The following is a 20,028-nucleotide window of genomic DNA, read 5'->3' on the forward strand; positions in this document are numbered from 1 at the left end:
TAGACGCATCCGCTGCCTGCCTTGGGTTTAGCAGTCTGAGCGCTCTGTGCTGCCATCTGGTGGTGGTGGGCTGGAAGGCCGGTCAACAGGGTTCTAGGGCTTGCTGTAGCGAGAGGATGAGGGAGTTTGCTGCGGCTCTCGCTGGGGAGCTGGGGAGGGAAGCAGGTGAGCAAGCGAAGGTGGCAATGCGGGGTCCTCAAAGCCTTACTCCTTCCAAAGGATGCAGTTCCTTCAAACTTTCAGTTGTCCCTTTTTTCCCAGCGCCTAACACGGGGCCTGGGAGTGGGTGCGCAGTCAGTATTTGTTGCTTTTATTAATAACAATGAATTAGTAATTGTTGAATGCCTAACATGCACCAGGAGCTTATATATTTTATCTAAATTATTCCTTCTAGCAACACCCATTTTATGATTTTTTTGAAAAAAATTTTTTAGTAGATGAAGGAACTGAAACCATGAGCAATTGGTGAAACCTTGAGCAATCGGTTGAGTTACTGGGTAAGAGGTTACTGGGCTCCCCCTGGAGTGCTGTGCTGGGCCCCAGGGACATGGGGGTGAGGGCAGCAAGCAGGATCTGTTTCCTCCAGCCAACAGCCTGGAGGAGGACAGAGGCATGGTGCAAATAACACCAACTAGTCATCAATTGATTTTAATAGATAAACACCTAAAAATGAACTAAGTACAGGTCCCTTAGAGATGTTAGCTAAGTTTTGAATTAATCTGATTTTTAAAAGATACTTCTCTCTGTTTGACTCACTACCACTGCATCACAAGGCTATAAATGAATACCTTCTCTTTTTTCTTGTTTTCTTCAGCTTTAACTCCTCTTCTTGTGATTCTATTTCCTCATGGGATCTATCCTCCTTTCTCTCCCTAATTCACTCCTCTCCTCTGCCAGTGCCCCACCTGTCTGTCATTATCGTCATTTGTTGAACGAACACAAGAAGGAATGAGTGACAATCAAGTTCTCACCCCTCAGATACTCTGACCCAATTGACCTGAAATGTGACCCCAGCACAAGGAATTTAAAATCTCCACCAAGAAAGTCTAATGAGAGCCACATTTGGGAGCCACTCTTGAAGGTCCTCGGGGATCCTGACTGGCAGATGAAGAGAATCAACTGCAAACTGGGGAGAGCTGGGCAGACCCTGCCACCAAGGACATGTCCTGACTTCAAAAGGCACGGTCATGAGTCCCAGAGGAGTCAGCTCTGCTAAGTCCTCACGCATCAACAGCATCATGAGCTTGTGTCCATTAACTCAGTAAGCAATCCCTTAGCCCTGACTAGGCGTCTTCATAAGGCACAGGTCAGTCTGTGCTCTCGAGGGCCTGGCTGGGGGAGAGGGACCTAAGACGTATGCGTGAATGCTATGCAATTGGCGATAAGATGAGGCAAGTCCACAGCATCACACAAGCACTAAGAGGGGACCATTAGCATCCTTGCGATCTAATCTTCTGGCCTCCTGCCTCCTTTCAAGTCATCGCCTCCTGTCCATTCCTCTGTAGAGAGACGTCAGCCAACAAACACTTAGGAGACACCTGCTGTGTGCTATGCACCGAGTGCCAGGTGGTGCAGAGGTGAGTAAGATGGGGCTCTGCTCGCCGGGAGAGCACGGTGAGGGAGGCCTGGGTGAGGGAGTCTTGCCGTCATTCCTCTCATGCAAAACAGCGTGGAGCAACTCCCGTCACACAGTGCAGCCAGCAGGAAAGGGGGCACCGGCAGCCCCGCCCTCACACACAAGAGGCTTCTTCACAGCAAACCTGGAGGACGAATGGGAATTCAGCAGAAGACATTCCCTGCCCCGCCTGCTTCCTTAGTTCCTCTCCCATTGCTCACTCCTTTTAAAAGTCCATGGATCGGCCGGCACCGCGGCTCAACAGGCTAATCCTCCACCTAGCGGCGCCGGCACACCGGGTTCTAGTCCCGGTCAGGGCACTGGATTCTGTCCCGGTTGCCCCTCTTCCAGGCCAGCTCTCTGCTGTGGCCCGGGAGTGCAGTGGAGGATGGCCCAGGTGCTTGGGCCCTGCACCCCATGGGAGACCAGGAGAAGTACCTGGCTCCTGCCATCGGATCAGCGCAGTGTGCTGGCCGCGGTGGCCATTGGAGGGTGAACCAACGGCAAAAGGAAGACCTTTCTCTCTGTCTCTCTCTCTCACTGTCCACTCTGCCTGTCAAAAAAAAAAAAGAGTCCATGGATCAAAACTAGAAGCAAACTTTCAATCAAGACACAGTCCGTGCGGAGGGCAGAGTGGGCGGCTGCTCCTTGGCTTTTACAGCATCCGAGCCCACCAGCGCCCCCGTACATACTGCCTTTCCCCGTCATCACACCTGAACAGCCCGTGACACACCTCCAGCCTCCACCATCATCCCCAGACAATTAGGCTTCATGGTTTGAGGCACTCAAGAGTGATCAGTGGCCTTTTTTTCTCATTTCAACTATCCATACCTTTCTGAACTCAAGAAAAGAAGAAATTCAACATTGCCCAAGGGTCCCTATTTAGTCTCTCCACAGAGCAATGTTCTCTTTGCATCGCACGACTTTCAATATCACTCTTCCCACTTTCTGCCCTGGCTATTTCACTTCCTGCCCACCTCGTAGGGTTTCTACCTCTCTCACTTCCTCCCCAACCCCTGGCATTAATGTTTTCTGTAATTTGTCCTTAGATGTCTCTTGTTTTCTTTCCCTTTCCTTTTCCTCCCTTTTTCATTTTCCTTCCTTATGTCCTTCCTTCAAAATTAATACACACTGAGCACCTACTAAGTGCAGGTTCAGTAAGGGAGGTACACAGAGAAACCCAGGAACTAGTCCTGGCCCTGGAAATCTTTGTTAGGTGACTGATGCAATAAAGACAAAAGAGAAAGATAACATGGCAGCATGGTGTTGTCGCTATAAACTAGAAGCTCCAGGGGCTGGAATTCCATATTTGGGGAAGTGGATAGAATAGGGACCGGGTAAAGAAACTGGCACTAGGAGGTACTGGCAACTTGCCAGTAACTAAGCACTTAGTATCAGCGGTGCACTGAGTGTTTTCTCTGCAGTCTCTCATTAGTCCTGGACAACCCTGATCCAGGCATTTTTAGTGTTCCCATTTTACTGATGATTAAATGAAGGCTTCTGTCCATGGCATGACTTTCTCAGGTCACAGAGCCAGGAAGGGGCTGTGTTGAGACTAGTTCAAGCCTGCATGACCCCGGGCACCGAGGTTTGTATCACGGTGCTGCACCCTCTCTGGTTTTACCTCTTTGGCTTTGTGAGTGAAACACAGGGGGCCATGGCTCCTTTGTGTGATTGGTGGGAGGGTTACATGAGACTCAGCGGATGCCCGTCAGCATCGGCCTCAGCATCATCATTACGTTCTTACTATCATGAAGACTTCCCAGGAAGCAGGCAGAGGGCCGAAGAGTCAGTGGAAGGAGGCGGGCATTGCAGAGAGGTGGAAAGAACAAAGGCTCAGGTCTCAAAGCACATGGTGTTCTTGGGGAATCGGGACCAGCCTACTCTGACTGTGTCTGAGACTAGCTTAGGGATGAGGGGTGAGTTAGGTCCACGATCCATTCTGAGTTGGTTTTGTGTGTTGTATCAGAAAAAGTTCTACATTCGAATGCTTGTATATAGATAGTCAGCGGCTCCAGCATCATTTGTTGAGACTCTTATCAACACTGAACTGCCTTTGCAACCTTAGCAAATTCAGTTGTCCGGGAGGCACTTGGCCCAGCAGTGAAGACGCTCACATCCTTTTTTTTAAAAAAAAAAAAGATTTGGCCGGCGCCGCGGCTCACTAGGCTAATCCTCCACCTAGCGGCGCCTGCACACCGGGTTCTAGTCCCGGTCGGGGCGCTGGATTCTGTCCCAGTTGCCCCTCTTCCAGGCCAGCCCTCTGCTGTGGCCAGGGAGTGCAGTGGAGGATGGCCCAAGTGCTTGGGCCCTGCACCCCATGGGAGACCAGGAGAAGTACCTGGCTCCTGCCATCGGATCAGCGCAGTGTGCTGGCCGCGGCGGCCATTGGAGGGTGAACCAACAGCAAAGGAAGACCTTTCTCTCTGTCTCTTTCTCTCACTGTCCACTCTGCCTGTCAAAAAAAAATAATAATAATAAAAATTAAAAAAAAGATTTATTTTATTTATTTGAAAGTCAGAGTTACACAGAAAGAGGAGAGACAGAGAGAGAGAGAGAGAGAGAGAGAGAGAGAGAGAGAGAAAGTCCTCCATCCAATGGTTCCCTCCCCAATTGGCCGCAACAGCTGGAGCTGCACCAATCCAAAGCCAAGAGCCAGGAGCTTCTTCTGGGTCTCCCATGCGGGTGCAGGGGTCCAAGGACTTGGGCCATCTTCTACTGCTTTCCCAGGCCATAGCAGAGAGCTGGATGGGAAGTGGAGCAGCCGGGTCTCAAACCAGCACCCATATGGGATGCTGGCACTTCAGGCCAGGGTACTAACATGCTGTGCCACAGTGCCGGCCCCGCTCACCTCCTTTATTACAGTGCCACTCCCAATTCCAGCTTCTTGCTGCTGCACACTCCAAGAGGCAGGAGGCCAGGTGATGGTTCAAGTCCTTGGATCCCTCTCATCCGTGTGGGAGACTTGGATTGAGTTCTCGGCCATTGTGGGCATTTGGGAAGCAAACCTGCCAGTGAGAGCACTCTCACTCTCTTTCTGCCTTCCAAATAAGTAAATTTCAATTGCCCATATATGAGTCAATCTTTAAAATATTTTTTAAAGATTTATTTGAAAGGCTGAGTTAGAGAAAGAGAGACATCTTCCATCTGTTGGTTTACTGCTCAAATGAACCCAATAGCCATGGCTGGAGCCAGGAACTTCATCAGGATCTCCCATGTGGGTGCAGGGGCCAAACACTTGGGCCATCTTCCACTGCTTTCCCAGGTGCATCGGCAGGGACCTGGATCAGAAGTGGAGCAGCTGGGACAGGAACTGGCATTCATATGGGATGCCTGCACCCACAGGTGATGACTTAACCTGCTGCACCATATCGCTGCCCCCTCAGGTCAATTTCTTTCTTTTCTATTCCATTGATCAATTTGTCTCTTGACATGAATACCACATTATTATTATCTCCACAGGCTTACAATAATCGTTGAAATTAGATAATGTTAGTTTTTTAACTTTGCTTTTTCTCAAAAAAAATTGTTTTGCTTATTCTAGGTAATTTGCATTAACATATGAATCAATTCATCAGTTTTTCATTTAAAAATGTGTCAGTGTCTACTGGGATTGTATTGAATATATTGATTAGTTTGGGGAGAACCAGTGTCTTAACAACAACAAACCTCTGACCTCAGAATGAAATATCTCTCAATTTATTTCATCTTTAATTTCTACCAGAAATGTTTTTTAGTTTTCAATATATAGATTTTTCACCCTTTGTCAGATTTGTGCCTAATAAATTTACATTTTAGTGATGTAGTGTCATTGTAACTTCTGGCTTTTTAATTTTAGTTACTCATTGTTTATTGTTACAATTTGAAATGTACACATAATTTTTACACATTGACCTTATATCCTGACATCTTGCTAAACTCTCATAAATTCTAACAGTTTCTGTGTAGATTCTGTTGGATTTTCTACATAGGTAGTCATGTCATTTGCAAATAAAGACAATCTTACTTCTTCCTTCCTAGTCTGGACACGGTTTATTTCTTTTTCTTACCTTATTGCATTGGCTACAGTTGCCAATGCAGCACTGTACAGAAATGGTGGGAGCAAACACCCTGTCTTCTCTGTTCAGAGGAAAGCGTTCAGTCTTTCACAGGTAGGTAGGACATTAGGTGAGCTTTATAGGCAGAGTTAGTGAGAGAAACAGAGAGAAAGTTCTTCCCTCTGTTGGTTCACCCCCCAAATGGCCACTATGGCAGGCGTGCTGCGCTGATCCAAAGTCAGGAGCCAGGTGCTTCCTCCTGGTCTCCCATGCGAGTGCAGGGCCTAAGCACTTGGGCCATCCTCCACTGCCTTCCCGGGCCATGGCAGAGAGCTGGACTGGAAGTAGGTGAGCTTTTCATAGATGCATTTTATCAAATTGAAAAAATTTCCCTTCCATTCCAATTTGTTGAGGTATTTAATCATGAATAATACTGGATTTTGTCAAATGATTTTCTATGTTTATTAAGATGATCTTGTAGTGTTGCTTTTTACTTTTAATATGGTGAATTACAATGACTTTTAAAAGTTAAACCAACCTGTATTACATAAGCCCCATTTGGCTATGATATATTATTCCTTATTTGGGGTTTGATTTGATAAACTTTTGTCCAGTGTGTGCTTCTAAGTTCATGAAGCATATTGGTCTGTATTTATACTTTCTGGTGATGTCTTTGTCTAGTTTTGGTATCAGTGTAAAGCTGGCCTCATAGAATGAGTTGAGAAGTATTTTCTCTTCCATTTTCTTCTGAGGCTGGTGCTGTGATACAGTGGGCTAAGCTGCTATCTGCAATGAGTGCAAGTTCACATCCTGGCTGCTCCACTTCTGATTTGACTCCCTGTTAATGAACCTGGGAGAGCAGCAGAAGGTGATGCAAATGATTGGGCCCCTGTCGCCCATTTGGAATAACTGGATGGAGTTCCTGGCTCCTGGTTTCAGCCTGGCCCAGCCCTGACTGTTGCAGCCATTTGAGGGGTGAACCAGTGGATGGAAGATCTTTCTGTCTCTCCCTCTCTCTCTGTACTTTTGTCAAATTAATTAATTAAAAAAATAAGATTTTAAAACTATTTTTTCCTTAAACACTTGCTGGTATTCACAGGTAGGACTTGTTGTTCTTGAATTAAGAGAACAATCACAATGTGGAAGGGTCTTGAGAGGGACTCATTATTAACTGGGGCGAATCCCACTTGCTGCTTACCAGAGCCCAGTGCATTTCTTTAGCTGCCCCAGCATCATGACAAATGACCTTTGCCATTGATATAACCCAACCCATCACATTTGTAATGTGGCTAAGCAGGCCCTCAGAAGAATGCAGGCCATGGGGTGGTCCCTGGCACTGAAGCACAGGGCTGGCCTCCTGAGACCTCTCATTATACGTATTTTGGTACATTGGCTGTTTTTTCAAAGACATTATTGGCTATATTCACTTTTGTCTCCTCTTTGCTCTTTGTTCTTCTTATTGGATAATATAATTAATTCCTATTGATATACCCACAAATCAGTTTTCCCTGACATCTCAGATATGTTGTTTAGCCCATATAATGAATTTTTCTCTTCAATTCCTATATTTTTCAATTCTCAAATTTATATGTGGCTCCTTTTAAGTTTTTATTTCTTTATTCAGATTCTTTACTTATTGAGCTATTACCATATTTTCCTTTAATTCCTTAAGTATGTTTATAATAGCTGTTTTGAAAATTTTTTTATTTATTTGAGAGGCAGTTATAGACAAAGAGAGAGAGAGAGACAAAGAGAAAGGTCTTCCATCCACTGGCTCACTCCCCAAATGGCCGCAATGGCCAGAGCTGAACCGATCTGAAGCCACGATCCAGGAGCTTCTTCCAGGTCTCCTACGTGGGTGCAGGGACTCAAGCACTAGGACTACCGTCTACTGTTTTCCCAGGCCATAAGCAGAGAGCTGGATCAGAAGAAGAGCAGCCAGGTCACAGACCAGTGCCCATATGGGATGCTGGTGCTACTACGCCACAGCATCAGCCCCTTGAAATCTTTTTCTACAAAGCCCCACATCTGGGAGCATTCATTTCTATCTTTGTGTGTCTTGTAGTTTGTTCAAAACTATACTTTTTGGATATTTCATAGCAACTCTGGCTTCTGATATTTTCCTCTGAGGATTACTGTTGTTTTTATCTTGTTTATTTGTTTTTAGTAACTTGCCTGGATTTAATCTGTGATCATCTGTCTCCCAGCAATGCACTGCCACCCGCATCTCCTCTCATCTTTAAATTTTTTTCCTAGCCAGCCTGTGGAGGAGTGCCCATGCTTTCATAGCTCAGTGGCCGGTCAGTGATCGGTCAGTGATCGGCCAGAGGCTCAGCACCTGTGCTAGTGAGGACCTCACCCTCCACCGCTGAGTGTGGGCTCGGGAGCACGTTCAGAAGTTCAGGCACAATCATACGTCAACTTTTATCTTTGCCAGGTGCATGAGCAGAGCCTCCTGGTCAGCCAGGGAGGTGTGGGAAGCACACCTGGTTCCTTTGTAGATCTCTTATTTCCACAGTCCTGTCAACTTTCTGGGTACTCTCCTGGTCTCTGCCCACCAAGCATCTTCACAATTCAGGCAAACAGGGCCATGGGCTTTCCTGTCTGTTGCTTCTTTTCCTGACAACTCTGCTGCACATGAGGCTTCTTGTCTGCTCTCCAGATCAAGGCTGCACGGCCAGCCCCATTCCAGCAGCTCTACCTCACCCCAGCTGGGGGGAGGGAGGGATCCCTCAGCAAAAGTGCAGCAAACCACAGTTCAACCATTCTTACCTGAAGCTCAGCAAGTTTTCAAGAATAAGCATTTCTTAACGTGTTGCATGTGTCTGATCAGTCTCCAGCATACTGTGTGTGACATTGTATGATGCCCTCTCAAATGCCAACATACATTGCATTCAAGGTAAACCCCAGGGGGGGACATTTGGCACCATGTGGGGTGCTCACATCCCACATCAAAGTACTTGGGGTCGAGTGCCAGTTCCACTCCTAATTCCAGCCTCCTGTCAATGTGCACCCTGTGGGGAGCCGAGCGATGGCTCCCTGCCACCGGTGTGGAAGACCTACATGGAGTTTCTGGCTCCTGGCTTTGGCCTGGCCCAGCCCCAGCTGTTGTGGGTATTTGGGGAGTGAACCAGCAGATGGAAGATCTCTGCCTATCTGTCTCTGTGTCTCTGTGTGTGTATTTCACCATCTTTCAAATAAATAAATAATTTTTTCAAAGATAAAAAACCAGGGCTGGCACTGTGGCATAGCGGGTAAAGCTACTGCCTGTGGCGCCATCATCCTAGATGGACACTGGTTTGAGTCCCAGCTGCTCTACTTCCAATCCAGCTCCCTGTTAATGCACCAGGAAAGCAGCAGGAGACGGTCCAAATCCTTGGGCCCCTGCAACCATATGGAAGACCTGGAAAAAGCTCCAGGCTCCTATCTTCAGCCTGGCCTGGCTCCAGCTATTGTGGCCATCTGGGGAGTGGACCAGTGGATGGAAGACTTTGCTCTCTTTGCCTCTTCCTCTCTGTAACTCTGCCTTTCAAATAAATAAATCTTTAAAAATAAAACAAACAGATAAAACAGTAGTGTCTACCTATAACCAGGTGAACCAGAAGGTTAGAACTTTATTATTAGTGGTTCAGTCCTGTTAAGGCCTAGTAAATATTCTGTGTCTACTGGAGGTCTCCTATTTTATTACAGGAGCACAGTTTATATCCTGATCCCTGGAATGACTGTTTTTGACAATGTCACATTATTTCTGATCATTTTGATTTGCCATCCTCTTCTCTCCACCATAGCTAGAAATCCTTGTCACTGTTTTGAATGGAGCTATAATCCACTGTACAGAGACTCTTGTATTTTATTTGGCTAAGGTATTAAGCTATCTGGGAATGCTATGATTAAAATTAGCCCACTGATAGATTTTTATGGGGAAAAAACTTTGTGCCCTTATTCACCAGGAAATAACAAGTGGGACTTTGCAAGCCACACAGGGACACCAGGGTCCACAGCCAGGAGTCCCCAGAAACTGGCAGTCCTAAAGGGACAACCTGGAGGCATTTCAGCTGTGCTGGGATTTCAGAGAGCCACAGAAGTCACACCAGCACTGGTGTCGAGGCTGCCCAGGAAAAACAGAACGCCCAGTGGCTCTTCTTCTGGCTGAATTCTCACCCTTCCACACGGCAGCCCAGGGCTGCCCAGGCGGGGCAGGCCAGTAGCTCGGTGGGCCACCCTGGGGCTCAGCCTGTCACCAGTGGAGAGCCTCCCCCATTACGTAACCAAAGCTGCTTGTTTTGCAGGCAAAATGACCCAGCCCACGGGGCACCTGGGGTGGGTGGGGAGGCTGTTTTCAGAGGAATTTTCAGTGAAAACGAACAAAAAGCAGGAGCAATGTGGAAGATGGGAGGACCTGGGAGATGCTACCGGGACTCAGTCCTGCACCCACTCCCCAGAGCCGGCCAGTTGTGGGCGGGTGCCGGGTGCCGAGGCTAACACCCAGCCCTGCCCTCGGGCCTCCGAGGGCTGTGCCTGGGGGCAGAGCCTGTTTACCGTGCGGGAAGACATCCCCCATCTCCACCAGCCGGGGGCAAAGCATAGCACAGGACTTGGACGGGGTGGGAGGTGGTGAGCCGCGAGCACCTGGGACCTGCGGCCCCGCTCACTAATATACTGCCCATCCCTGGGGCCCATGTGCAGGTGCAGGCAAGGCAGGGGAGGAGGGAGGGGCTGGAAGGAGGGACGGAGATGCAAGGGATGTAAAGTTTGGTCTGGGGGCTGAGAAAAGTCTAATAGGAACCACCTGATCCTGAATGCTCACCAGGTTAATGCCTATAATCAATCTCTCTCTCACTCCATCGCCCTCCCTCTCTCCCCTTCTCTCTCTATATCTCCCCCCTCCCTCCCTCTCTCTTTCTCCCCTCCCTTTCCTTTGTCTCTGTCTCCCTCTCTCCTCCTCCCTCTCTTCTTCTCTCCCTCTTTCCTCTTCTTTCTCTCCCTCTCTCTCTTTCTCTATCTCTTTATATCTCCCCCTTCCCACCCCTCCCCTCTCCCTGTCCCTCCTTTCCCTCCTCCGCCCCCCACCCCCAGCCCCCAATTTCTGTGCCCAAGAGGCTTTCACAGGCACACCTGCACCCCGGCCCTGGCCTTGAAGAGGCGCTAGTGCTGTGGGCGGAGACCCTACAGGGGAGGGCCTGGTGGAGGCCATGAGCCTCGCAGCAGCCGCATTTCTGTGTTCATATTTTCAGAGTGGGGAAGGAGGCTGTGGTCAGGGATGTGACCTCAGGTGACTCGAGGTGCTGGAACTTCGTGCTTGACAGCTGGGGGAAAAAATCATTTTGAACCCTCAAAATCTCACCTGCCCTAAAAAGAAAAAAAAAAAAAAACTCGCAGGACCTGCGCTGCGGCACGCAAGGAGTCTGGTGCTGCCGTTCGGGAGCGCCGGCCTGCGGCTCTCCGAGTGCGTGGGCGGAGAACGGCTTCAGCCTTCCAGGGGGCCGGGGTGTGCAACGCCGCCGCGCCGGGCGCCCTCTGCTGGCCAGTAGCGGCGCAGCCCCCAGCGCGACCTGCAAAGCGGACCTGCCCCCTCTCTGTGCTGGCGCTGACCCCTTAATAGAGGACCAGGGCTATCCGTGGGAGTGGAAGCAGATTTCCCAGCCAGGACTCCGGGCGCACAGGCCGGGCTACTGCTATACGTCGGCTACTGGGTGCTTTCCTTAGAGTTCAAACAGGTGTTACCCGCAGCATCCCTCATTGCATACATGCCAGGAAGGCATGCGGAGGCAGAGACCCCATAGGGACAAACAGGGACAAGGGCCGGGTCGTGAGCGTGTTTGCGGGGAGCACGAGCCCTGCACACGTGTGCTGGCGCTGGCGCAGGGGCCAGGCCGAGGCGGAGTGGGGAGAGCGGCTGGAAATGAGGTCACAAAGGTGTCCAGATGGTAGAGAGCCTTGGAGGCTACAGAAGGACCCTGGCTTCTGTTCTGAGGCCGCTGAACAACCGGGGAGTCTTGAATAAAAGCGTGGCAGCCCGGATATTTCGTTTGTTTGCTTGTTTTTAGTCACTCTGGCTTGTGCCAGGAGCCTCGGTAGGAGCAGGGACCCAGGTAAGAGAGTGTCTGGGACCAGGCTGGCTTCCTTGGATAAGATCAGAAGCAGAATCGGCCTGCCCAAAGGTGGGGGGAGGGGGAGATGAGTACCTGGGGGAGGTGGTGCTGCCTGGCGAGATGGGAGGGCTCAGGCATGTGGGCATGGCAAGGAAAGAGAATCTGATCTTGGATGTGCCTGGTCAGAGCCACCTGCTGGATTACAGGTCCTGGTGTTCCGGAAGCAGGAGCTCCGTGATGGTGAGGGGGCCTGACCGCCCTGCCCACCCTCTCCTGTGCTCCTGTCTCAGCTGCCCTGGTCCCCTCCCCACCCCTCCTACCCTCAAAGGGAAGGGCGGCCATGGGGGAGCAGAGGGTTCCAGGCCGCGCGCCCCAGCTGCGTGCAAAGTCGGTCGGAGGCCCGGATGCTGGCCAGCCGGGACTTTCCTGGAGGGAAGAAGTGGAAGAGGACAGAACGTCTTAGGGGCGCTCCAGGTGGTGGCTGGGGCCGCCCGCTGTGTGAGCTCCTGGCCGGCCAGGAAGCTGCTGAGTCCGCCAGTTTCCCCCCCATCCCCACCAGCAAGGTGCTGCTGGGGGACCCCTGGACGTGGGGGCCCCTCCTTCAGGATCTCCTTGCTCACGCTGTCTCTTCACCGCCCTCATCAGCGCCTCCATGCCTTCTACCTCCTCCTGCGCACAAGGGCCTGAGCGCCCACCCTGGAGCTCCGGCATCCGGGGAAGCGGCCTCCTCTTTGCTGGTTTCCTGCCTCTGCCCTCGGATCCACGACGTTTTTATTACAAATCGCGCTTCCTAAGATATCTTTCTGAATCATTGGCTGGATCCCGGCCCTCTCCTACTCCAGTGCTAGATGACTCCCTTTTGTCCAGACACAAGGAATCCTAAGGCCTCAGCAGGACCTCCGAGGCCCCGCCCACTCTCTGCCCAGTGACTGCTCCCCTTGGCTGTGAACCTCCTCCACGCTGCTGGCTCCAAACTTTCCTTAGGGCTCGCTGCTCTTGGGGCAGTTGAGGCAGCTTCTGGGCCCTGTCCCTGCTGTCCCCTTATCCTGGAAGTCACTCACCCTGTTGGGTGTGTCTTTCACAGGTATGGGCAGAGCGCTCCATCCTTTAGGGGGATTTTCCTCGTGTGCTTTTGTACCTTCCTCCCCAGTGCAGGCCAACTCATTCCGCCTTGGGCGAAGCTCGACTGTCGAGAGCGAGCTCTGCTTCCCTAGCCATCCTCCTGCGGAACAACCTATAAACTCTACTGCCGTTTGTGGAGCAAGCTCTGTGTGTCCCTCGCAATGCTGGGCTCTGCACCTGCTTTACAGCTGTGGTCAGTGGCTCAAGCAGTTCATGGTTCCACTTCCCCCTTTTGCACCTGGTCGCTAGGATCACAGGCAAGCTTCCGTGTGTGGTCACTAAGCTTTGGTTTCTGGATGTGTAGAATAGAAATGAAACTAGCACCTGCTTGCAAAGTGCTGTCCTCACAGAAGCCTGGAGAGAGGACTCCCCGTTGGCCCTGGGTCCCCGGTTCCATTGTGTCTGCCTTAGGAACCATGCCGTGCCTTTTAAAGTTCCAGCTCTGGGGGTCTCACCTTTCTCAGAGGAAGAACCTGGAAGTTCCTGGGCTGCAGAGAGGGTGCAGCTGGAAGAGAAAGCAAGTGGCTTGCAGCCCACTGTGAAGTCCACAGCTGCCCCCAGGACCCACTGGGGACAGGGCTTACCCCTCATCACCCCAGAAAGTAAAGCCTAGAAGAGCAGCTGCAAACACTCTATGGCCAAAGTTTGAAGAAGAAAGCCCTTACGCACACCTCTTCCTAGGTCCAGAGACCCACGAGGAGTCCACCGCTGAGTCCACAAACAAGGAGGAAGCCGACTGCTCTTTTTCTGAGTTGGCTGGGCCCTTTCCCCTTCTCCCACCTAATTTGAGCTTTCTAATTTGAGCAGGGTACCTCCCTGCATCTCTCCCAGTTGGCCACTGGGTGACACTGTTGGACGAGCCTGGAATTTCAGGAGCCCAGTGGTTGTCCCAAGACTCCTGGTTTGGGAGTGTGGAGGAGTGGAGGAAGCCACAAGGTTCTCTCCTGCCCCAGACATTCACTGCTCCTGGCTCATCTTCCTTCCACTTTCCCAGACCCATCTTGGCTTGGCCTGCTCCTCTCTCTTCTCCCTACCCCTGAGTCAGTCCAGAGCCAGGATCTGAGCTCCCCGGGACAAGCCCGCTGCCTCGCGGCACCGTTCAGCAAGCATGCACTTGCTACCTAGCATTTCCATGCCGCCTTCCGCACCTAGTGCTACTTCCTCGCTGGGATAGAAGAGGTCTTAGCCAGGTGGTGCCTGGCAGTCAGGCCCCTGCTCCAGTCTCCACTATCTCCCCAGGGTGCCCTTGCCCATGGAAGGCCTGGGAGTCAACCTGGACCTTCCGCTGTGGCTGGAGTCTGTGTCACCACTGTGGGGCTTCCAACCTGTAGACACCCTGCATTCCCTTTGCAATGACCCTTCCCGGGGCATCGGCCTTGCCCTGCTGCGTTGCATTTTTCAGGATTCATTTTCAAAGTGAGCTGGCGTTTCCGGAAGTTCCTCCTCCCGTGGTAAACAGGCATTGAGATGGGATGGGGGAGCTGCTGATGCAGGGAGCGTCTCCCCACCACCACCACCACCCACATTCAAGCAGCTCCGGCAAGCTCTCTGGGCCTCAGAGCTGCAGTAGGAGCAGCTCTGGAGCTGACGGCGATGGAGAGATACACCCATTTGTCTGCTTGGGCCCCCACTCCTCAGCTAGGCAAAGAACTCATCATCTGGAGCAAGAAGTGGCCACTGGGGTCAGGTAGCTCAGACTGCCCATTTTACAGATGAGGAAGCTGAGGCCCAGGGAGAGGTGGTGACGGACCCACAAGGTCACCTAGGGTGGCAGAGTTGGAGCTGGAGCTGCAGGCCAAGCGTCTTTCTCTGATCTCAAGTCGCTTCTTGTTGGTCTGCTGTGTTCTCCTCTCCATAAACCAAGGCACCAAAGCCTGGGGGTTCAGGTAACAGCCAGGCCAGGGTCAGCCAGCCACAGGGCAGGGACAGGAGGGCACCAGCGTGCACCAGGCTGCCCCCAGGCAGGAGGACTACTGCTCACAGCCACAGGCGGGCCAGAGACCCCTGAGTAAGAGCTTCAGAAAGGACAGGTCCAGGTCTGTAAGAGGCCGTTGTCCCATGTTGCAGTGGCTAGTGGTGGAAGACAATGGTGCCCATCCCTAAGGCCCGGATGCAAAAGCTGCAGGGCCATGAGTCAGAGTCTCTCTGAATCCTTGGAGCATGGATTCTGAGGCCTTTGTGCCTGAGCTCAAACCTGGCTCTTCCCTGCACTAGCTGTGTGATCTTTGCAAGCTGCCTAACCACTCTGGCATAGAGAGGGAGCCACCCTGCCCCCGGACGCTTCCTCCCCTCACTGCTGTCCTGTGAGCTGGTGGTACCCAGGCGTGCACATCCCCTAGCAGTGGAGGCTGCTGCGAGGCTGGTCCTCCTTCTTCACCTCTCTTGGCCTGTGGGGCAAGAGTCAGGAGCACCCCTGGCAGGCCCTGTGGTGACCCAAAAGTCTTTAGAAGCCGGAGTCTTCCAGAAATGCCAAGTCCAGGCTGAAAGGCAAGGGGTGCTGGCTAAGCAGTGGGGGCCTGCACAGGCCATGCATCTGATGGCTGCTGGTGTACAAGCACCGCCAGGATAGCTGCTCCGTGCCTGCTGGGAACCAGGCACACGGATGCGAAGGCAGGAGATCGACGACCTTAGCCTCAGGGTGCTCTGAACCTACGATGGCACAGGGACCGAGAGAGCCCCCCTCCCCCAGCACCTGGTGTGGGGAGCAATCCGGACTAGACTGAGTTACTGGAATTAAGACTTATTCTATGCATCTGCTCTCCCACAATATGGCGCTGGGAGAGAAGAAAGAGGCTTCTACACAGCTGCCTCCAGTTCAACCAAGGAACTGTAGGACCTGCTCCTGGTTGGAGGAGAGCAGCGTGCTCGGCGTGTGGGTAGCAGAGTTGGGATTGGTGGAGGAGGACTATAAAGGAGGAGAGAGACGGCATGCACCAGGAACATCTAAGGGGAACATCCAGCTGAAGGAACACCTGTGCAGCCCCCGAGAAGAGCCGGCCGGCGGTGTGCCGCTCCCCTGCGGAAGTGGGGAATGTGGCCAGGGGGAACTGCCCTTCCACGGAGGTGGAAGGGATAGTAGCCAACCCGGGAAGAACCAGCAGCAAACCCGGGGAGGGCCGAGCAGACGAAAGAACAGCGCAGGGTCCTGTGTCGCTCCTCCACGAAGACGGGGAGCGACAACCTGGTAAGACAGGTCTGTGTCCTGGGCATAGAGTGAGAGGGTCCACACAGACATCATAGAAGATGCAATATGAGTGGAGTGGAGACAGCCCTGGGCGACGTGGCAGGAGGAGGGCAGGGCAGTCCTGCTGAGGGGCAGCTGGGGCCAAAGCAGGGAGACCTGGCAGCACCTGGAAGCCTGTGTTCCCAGAGTCTTTCCTGCAGGTCACTGAGATGGACCTCTGTGCACCTTAGCTCACTTCCTCTTGGAGCAGGCACTAGGTTTTCATAGGTCCATTTTGTGGATTGGGACCTGAGAGTGAAAAAAAATGCTTTTCCATGACTGCCAAGCAGCTGAGTCCAGAACCCACTACAGGCCTGTCTGACTTGAGGTCTTAGTCTAATCTGTCTGTGTATACTGGTCTCTGAAGTCCTAACTTAGAAGCTGGCACAGTGGCATAGCGGGTTAGGCTTTCACCTGCAATGCTGGCATCCCATATGGGCACCAGTTCAAGTCCCGGCTGCTCCACTTCCAATCCAGCTCTCTGCTATGGCCTGGGAAAGCAGTAGAAGATGGCCCAAGTCCTTGGGCCCCTGCACCCACATGGGAGACCTAGAAGAAGCTACTGGCTCCTGCAGCCATTTAGGGAAGGAACCAGCAAATGGAAGATCTTTCCTCTCCTCTCCTCTCCTCTCCTCTCCTCTCCTCTCCTCTCCTCTCCTCTCCTCTCCTCTCCATGTCTTTCAATATAAATAAAAAATAAATTTAAAAAAAGTCCTAACTTGGGGCCAGCATTGTGGCAAATGGGTTAAGCCTACAGTGCCAGCATCCCAAGTGGGTGACAATTGGAGTCCTGGCTGCTCCACTTCTGATTCAGCTCCCTGCTAATGCACCTGGAAAAGCAGAAGATGGCCCAGGTGCTTGGGCCACTGCCACCCACATGGGAGACCCTGATTATATTCCTGGCTCCTGGTTTCAGCCTGGCCCAGTCCCTGCTGTTGTGGTCATTTGAACAGTGAGCCACTGAATGCACGATCTCTCCCCCTCTCTCTCTCCCTCTCCCCCCAACCCTAATCTCTCCTCCCTCCTCTCTCCGTAACTCTGCCTTCAAATAAATAAATAGTTTTTTTTTTTAATTTTCAGTTCTAACTTTAGCTTTGTGGTTGGAATGTTGAGCACATACTGCCTACAAAGTGGTTCCATGGGATGCCAGCTTGGAGTACAGGACCGAGGGACAGGGGACAGAGGAGACCATCAGCTCTCGAAGGCTCCATGTGCTTTTCCAGAAAAGCAGGTTGCTCACAGCGCTGGGGAGCCCGGTGACAGGAGCCGACCTGCACTTCAGAGAGGTCACCCCCCACTTGGGAGGAGAAGGGTCCAGAGGCAGGGGGCAGGGAAGGGCTCTGGGGACCAGGCCTGCCAGACTCGACTCTGGGTGGCATGAGGTGGGAAGGGAATCTGAGAACAGTGAAGGGATGCAAGGCCGAGGGGCTGACGGAATGTGGAGGGTGTGTCGGGGTGGAGGAGGAGGAAACGAGAGGGGGTGAGGACTCCCCCGCTTCTGCTTGGGTGATGGTGTGAATGGTGGTGTGTCTCCCAACAAGGGGACCTGAAGGAGAAGCAGAGCTGATGAGTCAGCAGCCCGGGAGCGAGGCCTGGGCACGAGCCAGCTGCGAGCACGGGCCCAACAGGCTGGGTCACACAACCTCGGTTGTGGCCTTGGTCCACAGATGGAGCCGCTTACCTCTGGGGGTGCCTGGGACTCCACACTGATGCCAGCCATCTGCTGAGGCCCCTGTGGAACCTGAGCTGTCTCACAGCCGTCACAGTCACCTCCCCTGACATCAAGAGACACCGTGATTGGGAGGTACACCACAGCTGGCCCAGGCACCGCCCTCCACAGGTGACTGCTGTCACAGGTGGTCCAAGGGGAGGGGTGGCAACACAAAAGACATCTGCCAGGACACCTGCATCCTAACCACAGGGGACTCTGGTCCTGGCAGAGGAGCCAATGGAGGTGACAGCACTGGCAGAGCGATGCTGTGGACCGCTGACACTCACTGTCACAGCCACTGCCCTAGGCTCCTACCTTCCAGCCGCAGGATGAAGATGCAGAGTTAGAGAAACTGAGTCACAGAGCGAAAGCGGGTCTGTTGGCACATTGCCGATATCTGCACTGCAGTGGGATGAGCATATAGCAGCAACTCAGAAGTGGCACCAAGGCCCAGGCCTCCACACAGGAGTCCCTCCAGGGCAGCTGGAGCTCATTTCAGAAGGCTTCCTGCAAGAGGCTGACCTCGCCTTGTGAGTTGGTGGAAGATGTCTGAGTAAGCAGGGGCTGCAACAGGTGCTCACTCCACTGCCAAGGGCAGTCCTCTGACACTGGGTGGGACACAACAGCCAGGACAGCAGCCACAGCAGGGCGGGGAAAGTGTGTCCCTCCACGCCGAGCAGACTGCTCGCTTCTACAGGCACATGAATGATTCTGACAATGGAGACCTCAATGCACAGCACAGCCAGCGTCAGCGTCCCCCCTGCTTCCCTCCCTCTCCCCTTCTCCCTCCCTCCCTCTCTCTCCCTCCCTCCTTCCTTCCTTTCTCTGAACCCTATGAGGCCCAAGGCTAGGGCAAAGGCCATCCTCATTTTACACGTCAACTACTGCACACAAAGGTCAAGTGGATGACCTCGGGCCACCAGGGTCTACCTGCCAAGACAACAGCCCAGACTGTGCTCAGCCCTGGCCGGATGCTCTAACCCAGGTCCTGTAGGCGTGAGAAGCATCAGCAAAGCTGCCCCAGTACCCAGCACAGGGCAGAGCTGAATCTGCACCACGGCCCTGCAGCCCTCAGTGAATGCACGCACAGTGCATCACCAGCACTAACCCCCTTCTAAAACAGACTTGCAGAGGCTGTGGGGAATATTCCCTGTGTGTCTGCAGGGGCTGCTGAACTGAATCCATGCTCCGGGGACCAGAAGTTGAGCCTAGAAGCCTGGCACCCTGCTAACAGCCAAAGTGGGCAGCAGAATAGCATGGTGACCTGCAGTGCCACTCAGCCAAGGTTTCAGTCTTCATCCACCCTGGACAGCGACTGGCCTCTCCGAGCTTCAGTCTCCTGTACTGCAGAGGCAATGCCATCTTTCCCACTGGGCAGTTACAGGATTAAATCAAAGGATCCATGGAGGCTGTGAGCCCAGTGTGCCCCTGCTCTGCCTCCCTAGAGACTAGAGGGGCTGTGACACCACACGAATGAGTGGTTTGGTGGGTGAGCATCAGGCAGAGGCAGTGGCCATGCCAGGAGGGAGGGCTGGTTCCCTGGGAGTGACCCCTGGGGGGAACTCGTGAAGTCTTTCTAGGATCACAAGGACTAAGAAAGCCTCCTGCCTGGCCCTCTGCCCAGGTGCATACACAGTGCTGAACTCATTATTTTATTTAATTATTTGTGCGTGCGTGTGTGTGTGTGTGTGTGAGAGAGAGAGAGAGAGGGAGAGAGAGAGGGAGAGAAAGGAGAGGAGAGGAGAGGGGAGGAGAGGGGAGGAGAGGAGAGGAGAGAATCTCTCATCCACTGATTCAATCCCCAGTTGTTGCAGCAGCCAGGGCTGGGCTGAGGGCAAAACCAGGAGCTAGGAACTCCAACCAGGTCTCCCGTGTGGGTGGCAGAGCCCCAAACTCTTTAGCCATCACTGCCTCTCTGGTTCTGCACTGGGAGGAAGCAGGAATCTGGAGCTAGAGCTGGGTACCAAAGCCAGGCCCTGCGATATGACACATGGGCATCCTCACCGCTAGGCTCACACCCACCCCAGCTCTTCCTTTGGTGGACAGTTGTCACCGTTCATGCTCTCTGGCAGTCACCACAGCTCTCTGCTGAAGGCAAGGTCTGGCCCTCAAGCAGGAAACCAAACGCAGGGCAAGAGAGTGACAGTGACCTCTGGGGTTTGTAGCTCTGCCCCAGGGAAGGGACTAAGAGACACGCTGGTTCTTCATCTGCAGCCAACGTCAAGAAG

The sequence above is a fragment of the Oryctolagus cuniculus genome, chromosome 7 (assembly GCF_964237555.1).
Source record: "Oryctolagus cuniculus chromosome 7, mOryCun1.1, whole genome shotgun sequence".
NCBI classification, from domain to species: domain Eukaryota; kingdom Metazoa; phylum Chordata; class Mammalia; order Lagomorpha; family Leporidae; genus Oryctolagus; species Oryctolagus cuniculus.